At 40.2% G+C, this 10,085-nt stretch overlaps 1 pseudogene; it reads right to left on the minus strand.

Annotated features, from left to right (window-relative positions):
* Window positions 1-7,876: 7,876 nt before the first annotated feature.
* LOC109168164 lies at window positions 7,877-9,807 on the minus strand (annotated as a pseudogene).
* Between the last annotated feature and the right edge of the window lie 278 nt (window positions 9,808-10,085).

The following is a 10,085-nucleotide window of genomic DNA, read 5'->3' on the forward strand; positions in this document are numbered from 1 at the left end:
TTATGATTATTAATTGTGCTCAGCTTTATCTGTCTTGCCTGCTGTGGATTGTATACGCTTGTTATAACTGTTGCTTGTGTCTAGCCTTATCTGTCGAGTCATTCCCGGTTTTAAAAGCTAGAGTTCGTAGGATACATCTTCATGCTCAAAATGGTTTTTGTATATCTATATATATCTATATGTATTGTATTTCAACGCGTTGGAGTGGGTTACCAGTATCTCTCGCTGAACAGATATATTTGGCTTTCAAGCACAGAAGAATAAGTCACTGGAGCGCGCTAGAAATTGGAACGTAGAAGTAGATAGTTTCCCTTTCGGCCTGCGTGCCATGCTTATGCATTTACATTATCAAGGATATTAGTTAGTTAGCCTGTGCATCTGAGTTCTCTGGCTCAGGTGTGGCATAGCACCCCGTAATCTTGTATTACGTTTTAGGATTTAATGAGATTCCGCCTTTATTTTATAAGTTTTAAATATCTTGAAATTTCGGGGTGTTACACACGCATCACACCTCAACAGAAATCAATCAACGGATCACAACGAAGGTATGAAACATACTCAATCAAGGAATGGGTCACAGCCCAACAACAACAACAACGATGAATAACACAAGTTATCATCAACCAATCAGAAGGTACAAACAACACACGCGCTAGCAATTAAATACCGAACTAGCATGCTCATCAAACGGATAAACCAAAGGTAGTTCCGAGGAACAAACAAGACTCATCACGGTTCAACGAAACACAATTTTGAACACTTAGCACGATTCAAGACACCAAAGTCCTACATGGATACCTACCATATAGTTCTAGACATACGAAACATCAAGAAAACACTCAAATAGTTCCACAAAAGAACATCGGGAAGTTCAAAGACCAAATACCGAGTCAAAAGAATCACGGGGAACAAATCCCCACCAACACCACAACATGTACCCGCGGATAGGCCTCTACCCGCGGTTCCGCCCGCGGGTACAGGTTTCCCAAAACGTGTACCCCGCGGGTGGGCGGCGGGTGGGCCTCCTACCCGCCGTTCCGCCCACGGGTAAAACCTGTACCACATCAACACACTTCGCGAATTTTATCTCCAAACTCAAATTCAAGTCCAAAACATGCCAAACCTCACCCACTACAACAAAATGACTTGAATCATAGGAAATGCCAAGCAATGGCACAAATGAACCCTAAACACAAGCTCTAGATATGCATTTTCACAAGACAAATGCATAAACACTCACATTTCATAGCAAAACACTTGTAGAATCCAAGAAATCACATATAGGTAAGCAAAATAGATTTTGTAGAGCATGGGTTACCTCTTGTAGACTAAAAGACTTCACTTAACACCTTAACAAGCTCTTCTCAAGGCTCACCTTCCAAACCCACTTCAAAACAAACCAAAAGATCATAAAGATCCTACCTTTAAGAAAAAGACACCTCAGGTGAAACCAAAAACACAAGATGAACTTAGATCTTACCCTCCTAGATTCCCAAATATAAGAAAGGTTGAATCTTGGAAGCAACTCTTGAAGTCTTGGCAAGGCCTCAACTTGGCTTGGAAGAAAAGCTACTCACCTTTTTAGAGAGAAGGTAGTGCTAAATTTTTAGAAAGTGTAAGGGATAGAATGAAGATGTCTACTAGGTTAGGTTACAATACTAACACTAGGTGAAAGGTCAAGAATGCCCTTACTAAATGTAAGGAAATAAGGGAACTCCCTTCAAAGCTCAAGGTACAACTTTGACTTTGGGGTTGACTAGTCAAATACTAGTCCCCAAGTATTGAATTTCAGGATTTTAGGAATTAATTCCTCAATTGAAATAGGATTAATTACTCAATTAATCCATTAATTGAATTTGGATTTTGGGGTGTCACATTTATTTTGTAAACCCACTTGCATCCGATTGGTGTTTTCCCAATTGGTAAGTCAGTCAACTCCCAGGTGTGATTATCTTGCAAAGCTTGAATTTCAGCATTCATGGCCTTCTTCCATTCATCATTTTTGATTGCTTGATGATAAGTTTTAGGTTCAACAATGTTTGTCACTGCCATTGAGAAAGCTCTGTGAGATGGAATTAGAGTGTCTAGAGTAGTCACCTTTAATAAGATATGTGGTGTTGAACCTCTACCGACTACAGCTTCACAGTAGTAGTCTTGGAGCCGGTTGGGAACGCGTCGATGTCTTTCAGATCTTCTTGGCTACTCCATAGGAGTGTTACTGTTAATGGCCTCTTATGAAATATATTCCGGTTCATTTGTCATGCCATTAGTGTCCCTAATATCTTCACTTAATGGCATCAACCTGGAATTCAAAGAAGAATTAGCAGTTTCTGCATGAGGATTACTGCTAAGTGGATGTGGTCCATGGTCCTCATAGTGGATGGGAATTGATATATGGATCATAAGAAGAGATGGTTCTCCAGACAACTCAGAGAGATTTTGCTGCGCATGTGTGAGATTGTCAACCTCAGAAAAAGGAAAGTGTGACTCATAGAAGATCACATCCCCTTAAACAAAATAAACTTTCTCGTTTAGATCATATAGTACATAACCTTTCGTGTTGGCAGGGATTCCAACAAAGACACACTTCTTGCTTCGTTCTACCATCTTATGTCTAAAAGGCAATATATTTGCAGCATAGCATAGGCACCCAAAAACCTTGAGATTCATCAAATTGGGATCCTCCCCATATAGCCTGCAATACGGAGTTGCCATATCTATCACCGGAGAAGGTACCCTATTTATAACATATGTGGCATGCATCACACATTATCCCCAAAACTCAAGAGGAAGTGAAGCTTGAAATCGCAGAGCTCTTGCTATACTGGGGATGTGCTGATGTTTTCGCTCATCAACTGCACTTTGCTGCGAAGTATAAGCACAAGTGGTTTGATGGATTATTCCTTTTTCTGCAAAGTACTCAAACATACTGAATTCTGCTCTATTATCTGCTCTAACGACTTTGATCAAAGCTCCAAATTGCGTAGAAACCATCGCATGAAACCTCTTCAAATGTTGCCGGGTTTCAGACTTATTTTTCATTATGTGTAACCAGGTGAACCTAGAAAAATCATCCACCAAGGTTAAGAAATAATGTTCTCCCTTCAATGAAGAGACAAAAAAAGGTCCCCATATATCTACATGCAAGAGATCAAAGCATGCTTTCGAGGAGGTGACACTTAGAGGAAAATGAGCTCGTTTTTGTTTAGCAAATTGACAAACATCACATGGCATGTTTTTAGTACTCTGAACATTTATATCATTCACAAACTGCAATTTATTCATGGGAAAATGACCTAATATCTTGTGCCAAAGTTCAACACTGTAACACCCCGTGTTACGACCCCTAAAACCAATTAGTCATTGAACCAATTGCCCAAAAGAAAGAATTAAATTACAATAATTAATTAGGAAAAGGCCCACCATAGTCTGTGGGCCCGCATCTCTAAACCCAACCCCTAGTCCTAAAAGGAATAGAGTTAGCAAGCCTATAGTATTTGGGCCCTAAGTAAGACTCTTAGATATATAAATAGGGAACATAGGAGGCACCCAGAACCCCCACCACAATAATCTCTCACCACACCAAGAATTCCCCTAGGAGAAATCAAGAAAGAAGAAAGCTTAAAGAAAGACCCTTCATAGCCAAGGAATTAATTAAGGCTAAGAGGTAACCCATGTCTCAACAAAACCTATTTTCATGACTATGATTCCCCTCTTAGGATTTCCCCCATATTCTTGTGTGTTGACGATTCATTATGTTGATCTTGGTAATTAGTGTTATGATTCCATGGGTGATCTTGATGGTATTAAGAGGCTCTTGATGATTATATGGTGTTCTTGATGTTCTTGATGATTATATGATGTTCTTGATGTTTATGTGATATTCCTACCGAATCTTGACATTAGAAGATGAATTGTGTTCTTGTTGATTTAAAAGTAATTAGAACCCTAGGTTGTATCATGGAACTCGTATGGTATTGTTCTTGGTATATTGGGTGGGAATTCGTATGTTTGGGTGTTGATTATGTTTAGAAAAGCATGATAGGTTATGTGACGTATGTTCTTGCTTTTGAATCCATTAATTGTCTACGTATTGTTGCCAATTGCGTTTGAAAGTGTCTAAGCATGGTTTCGGGTTCCACAAAGGTTCCCGGGGCATTTTTGGTGAAAAAGAGTCAGTGGGGGTAAGTGGGGGTAGGGGACCCGCCACCTACCCGCGGCCAACATGGGCAACGCCGGCAGCGGGCAGCTGCCCGCCGGGCACCCGCTGCCCGGAATTACGCCACTGGCGGGTCAACCCTCACCCACCGGCTACCCGCTGGAAAATGCCCCACCTTGGGATTTTGGCTTCCTCGTTTGATGTTCCCCCGACCCCCGTGGTGTCCCAACGGACTCCATCTATTGTGCCTATGTCTATTTTGATATTTCGGGTACCGTTCGTAGGTTGTATGAGTTTTATATATTGCATGCTAGTCGAATTGGTATCCCGTCGACCTAGGTAAAAGGAGTATGTACCCCTTAGGATTTTTCTTAGTATTTGAAGGATCACGCATAGGTTTTGTTATATGTTTTCTCCCCCTTCCCAATGTGTTAATGTGGGTTGCATGTGCTTGCTATGTGTTATGTGTGCATGATACCCCAATCCGGTTGCGATCGGATTGGTTATTCCTGAGTTGCGGTTCAGAAGCTGGCTGCGGTCAGATTTATACTCTCGGGCTGCGGTCCACCGTTTGGTTGCGATCAAACGTTTCTACATGAGCTGCGGTTCATATTTCCTGGCTGCGGTCAGATGACATACTCTTGGGCTGCGGTCCACTATTTGGTTGCGATCAAACTATGATGAGCTGCGGTTCATCGGTCGGTTGCGATCGACCCATCCGTGTTGCGATACGGGACAGGGTGCTGCGGGGCCGTGTCAGAGCTATATGCGCTGACCCTCATGTATGGGCATGCGATTGGTCCTGTGGTGCCAACAAAGTGTGCTATGTGATGAGATATGGATGAGTTGCTGTTATGAGTGTCTTGGGATGTGACTTTGGGATTTATGCCGGGAATCGTATATGTTGGGTTATGGATATTAGCTGTGCTTATCTTTATCTGCCCTGCCTGTTTCCCCATATTGTAAACTGTATATGCGTGGTATAACTGTTGTCTGTGCTTAGCTCTATCTGTCGAGTCTATTCCCTGTTTTGAAAGCTAGAGTCTCTTAGGATATATCTTCATGCTCCGAAATGGTTTTTCGTATAACTATGTATATATCTATATGTATTGTATTTCAACGCGTTGGAGTGGGTTACCAGCATCTCTCGCTGAACAGATATATTTGGCTTTCAGACACAGAAGAGTAGACACTGGAGCGCGCTAGAACCTTGAAGCGTAGAAGTAGTTAGTTTCCCTTTCGGCCTGCGTGCCATGATTATGTATTGCATTTTTTTGAGGATAATAGTTAATTAGCCTGTGCACCTGAGTTCTCTAGCTCAGGTGTGGCATATCACCCCGTACTCTTTGTATTATGTTTTGGGAATTAATGAGATTTCACCTTTATTATATAAGCTTCAAAAGTTTAAAAATGTCGGGGTGTTACAAACACTATTACAATATGCTTCATCACTGTTATGGATTATATTCTGTATCCCAGGAGTTTCTTGTAGCATGTATAGACCATTTGTTTGTTTAGCTCTACCAACTGTCCTCCCATGCGCATCCTGAATCAGACATTGTTCAAATGTGAATGCCAATTTATAACAAGAATCTTTCAAAAGCTTACTCACAGAGATTAGGTTGAACCGGAAAGATGGAATATGTAAGACATATTTCAACCACATGTCTTGGCTGAATTTAATATTCCCTATAAACTTAACAGCAATGAAATTCCCAGTAGGCAGATTCACTTCAACCCCAAAAGCCACACGGCACACGATAGTCATTAAAACAATTTAGATCACAAGCAATATGATCCGTAGCTCCCGAATCTAGAATCCAAGTAGTAGGTGACAAGAATATAGAGTTGACAAGATAAGTAAGGTACTTGCCTTCTTTTGGAATGCTATTTGCTTCGAATTTTGGAACAAGTGAAACAGCAGCAGCAGTAGTCTTAGTAGATGAAGTCTATCTAATTTGATTTTGAAGTAGAGATATCAATTCTCTAGCTGATCAGAAGTAGTGCCAGAATAAGGAACCTCCATGATTCCAGATCAGAGCTTGTGGTTGTTGCTTGTTTTCCCTTAGACTTATACCCCGGAATCCATCCCGGAGGGTATCCGTGCTTCTTGAAGCATTTATCAATTGTATTACCGCTCATCCCGTAGTGTGTGCATTTAACACCTTTATTTGGATTGCCATTACGCTTGCCAGCATAGGTATTCACTACAACAACCATCTCATGTTCACTCTGCACGTCATTGTCCTGCTTTGTTTTGAAATCTCCTAAGGTCAGATTTGCTAAGGCAATCTACCTTTCCAGCTTCTCAACCATAACAAAGACCTTGTAGACTTCAGGAAGAGGATAAAGCACCAACTCATTAGATTTCAAACCATTAAAATCATCATTAACACCTTGAAGGAAGTGAATAACCTGGTCAGTATCTCTTTCCTTTCTAATTTTATCGATGAGATCACAACTACATTTAGGATTGCATTTACATACTGGAGTAGGCCACATTGCGTTCATCTCTTCCCATAATGTGCGACATTTCGTATAATACTCATTCACGGAACGTGTGCCCTGCTTTAGATTGAAGATCTCGTTCTGTAGAGTTGAGATCTTCTGCGCATTGCACTGAGAGAACCTGCACCTTAAGTCTTCCCAAACATCACTTGCTTTGTCTAGATGCATTACACTATGTGCGATCGAAGCATGAACGGATTTAAAAATCCAGGAACAAACCATAAGGTTACGTTGCAGCGCCTCCATACCGCGAACTGTAAATCATCTCTATTAGGTGCGACGATTCTTCCATCTACAATCGACCAATTGTTTTTAATTTCCAAGGCCATTCTCATTGAAACACTCCAGGATCCGTAATTAGCACTTCCTAACAACGGAGGACTCACGAGAACGACGTTTGTGTTGTCGTTCATGCTAAGAAATAGTGGATTCTCCTTGGCTTCCATGGAGTATCCTCTCTGTGGCTGTTGGATGGCATTCCTATGCGGAACAGTGGTGGATGGAACCGAACAAGTGAGCGAGTGATCGGCGAAGCTGATCGCCTTTCCTGACTCATCTCGCCGGTGATGACGGCGGCGTACATGTTATGGCATGGTGGCTCTGATACCGTGATGGGAAGCATAACTCATGCGAAGAGAGAGATAGAAGACTTCGGTTTTATTTTTATGAAAGTTGAATATTACCAACGGGAAAGGAAGTTACATCACATATATGAAAGGGGAAAGGTGATGGTAGTTACAACAGAAAAAGAATAGTCTGATAGGACAAGAATGCCCCTATACTCCGTTCTCTGTTAATTTTTATCATGCTGGCCCACAAAAAATGTCTACATGCATAAAGAGCATGAGAGAGGGAGTACAAGTTGGGAGTTTATTTAAAATGGGATTACACCAACTATTTTTCTATGGGGAATAGGAAAAAGGTATGTTACTATCATCAAATTAAATCTATGATGAATATTATATAAAAGAATTACTTCAAAGTTTAGAAGAGTGTTTTTTTGCAACTAAGCTTTGTGAAATGTTAAGAGAGAGAACTTAATTAAGAGGTTTCAAGCAACACTTAGAGACTCTAAGCCTTCATCATATCATCCAAATTAAGCATAGTGTCAAACACTGTTTATTCTTACACAAAAATCTGAACCCTGTTAATATAGTGAACGTATTAAAACTAAGGGTGAAATAATTCAATCAAGGGACTTAGTGGTTGAACATGCAAACCAGTCAACACTAAGGATAGAGTTTTATTATATAATTATGCAAACATACATTAACGGAGTACACATAGTTCCAAAAGCATTTTAGCAAGGCATACTCCTTGCATTTGGATGCATTGGAAACGGAGCATTCTTTAGCATTCACTACCTTACACAAGAACAACATAGATTTTAAATAAGAATAATTTAAAAGTCGCGGTGTTGACGACTTTGGGCTTTCGGCTTTTGGCTACAACCTTTATAAGAAGTTTGGTATTTTCCTTATTTATGTAATGAAAGGAGCGTTTTAATACTAATTCACTTAAATATGTAATCGATAGTTAGGAATAACCATCAAGTGATTCGCACGAGTCACCACAAGACCAAATTCTTCAATCATGTCTAACTCTTCAAGTGGCATACTATTTGGTAATTCCCAATCAAAACAGTGCACTAGTTGTGCCACTACTAACCGAGCCAAAGTTATTCCAAGTTGCAAACCAGGACAACTTCTTCTACCTGAACCAAAAGGAATGAGTTCAAAATCGCGCCCCCGATAATCAATATTGCTCCCTTCAAACCTCTCCGGGATGAATTTTTCAGGATTAGCCCACACATTTGGATCATGTCCAATCGCCCAAACATTTACAATGATTCGTGATTTTCTTGGTATGTGAAAACCATCAATCATGCAATCCTCCCTTGCCTCATGAGGGAGAAGTAATGGTGCCACAGGATGAAGTCTAAGGGATTCTTTCATTACCATTTCTAAATATTTTAAATCCTCCAAATCTGACTCCTCCACCATCCTGTCCAAACCTACCTTACTTTCCAATTTTTCTTGAACTTTCTTCATTATCTGTGGGTGTCTCAAAAGTTCTGACATTATCCACTCAATCAATGTTGCTGAAGTATCCACGGATGCTGCAAGCAAATCCTACATACATGCAATTTTTAAAATTTTTAATAGTTATAGATGAAATAGATTGTTTAATTACAAATAGTGTATTTGAAATGAAAATAAAAATAAATAAGTAATTACCAACAAAGTAGTTTTGATGTGTTCACGATTGAATTGAAATTCAGTTTCTCCTGACATCATGATTGACAACATAATATCTACAAAATTCTTTGTCTGATCACTGTTTCCACTTTGTTCATGGTCATCAAGAATCCTCTCAAAGAACTTATCATAGATTTTGGCAATAACCTTCATTCGTCTTGTGAGTCCTTGAAGGTCAAGCTTACCAAGAAAAGGAAAATAATCCCCAAGATTTACTTTACCTACTAGCTGCATATCTTCTTTAATCACACCCTTGAATCCCCTGTCATCAAGGTCTTTCATTTCGTACTTCTTCCCAAACACCATCCTGCAACTCATGTCTGCAACTCATGTCTGCAATTAGTTCAGAAACTTTAGAACTCAAATCAACAGCCACACGATCCAAAGCCGCTTGCTTGAGTGATTCAATGAGATAACACAATTCTTCTCTTCTCGTGGCTTGAAATGAATTGATCTTAAGATTACTCAGCAACTCTAGTGTGCACAACTTGCGCATGTTGCGCCAATAAGGCCCGTATGGGCTAAAGCTCAAATTCTTTTGACCATAAGAGATATACTTAGCTGCCTCGTGAGGTGGTCTGCTTGCAAAAACGAGGTCATGAGTCTTGAGGAAGAACTCTGCAGCCTGAGGGGATGAAGCAACGATTATGTCTGCCATGCCGAACCGCAAAATCATGATAGGACCGTACTGTTTGGCTAACTTGTTCAAATCGTGATGGGGATTTTTACCAAGCAAGTGAAGGTGTCCCAAAATGGGAAGCCCTCTTGGACCTGGTGCCAATTTCTTGCCTCTCATCTTCTTTACAAGGCCATGAATGAGAGACACAGTCACAAGCACGGCAAGCGTTGTCCAAAGCCATGCCATATCCTTTTTTTTTTGTTTAGTTTTTCAATGCATGTATAATGGGAAGAACATTGCTTAATTATATAGCGGGCTACAAGTCTGCAACAACGTTTTAATGACTTGCGTGTGGGATTTCTCTTTAGGCAATGATGGATTTCGACTTTGTCCTTTAGATATATATAGTCAACAAGGTCAGTACATTATGTTTTGACAGTTTGTGAATAATTTGGAATTTGTCTGTATGTGCCAATAGGATGATCACGGTTCGGACTGTGCACAGTCAAAATCAAATCCAAATTTTCCGAATTAAATTAAA

Source organism: Ipomoea nil, unplaced genomic scaffold (genome assembly GCF_001879475.1).
Source record: "Ipomoea nil cultivar Tokyo-kokei standard unplaced genomic scaffold, Asagao_1.1 scaffold3192, whole genome shotgun sequence".
In the NCBI taxonomy this organism is placed as follows: Eukaryota; Viridiplantae; Streptophyta; class Magnoliopsida; order Solanales; family Convolvulaceae; genus Ipomoea; species Ipomoea nil.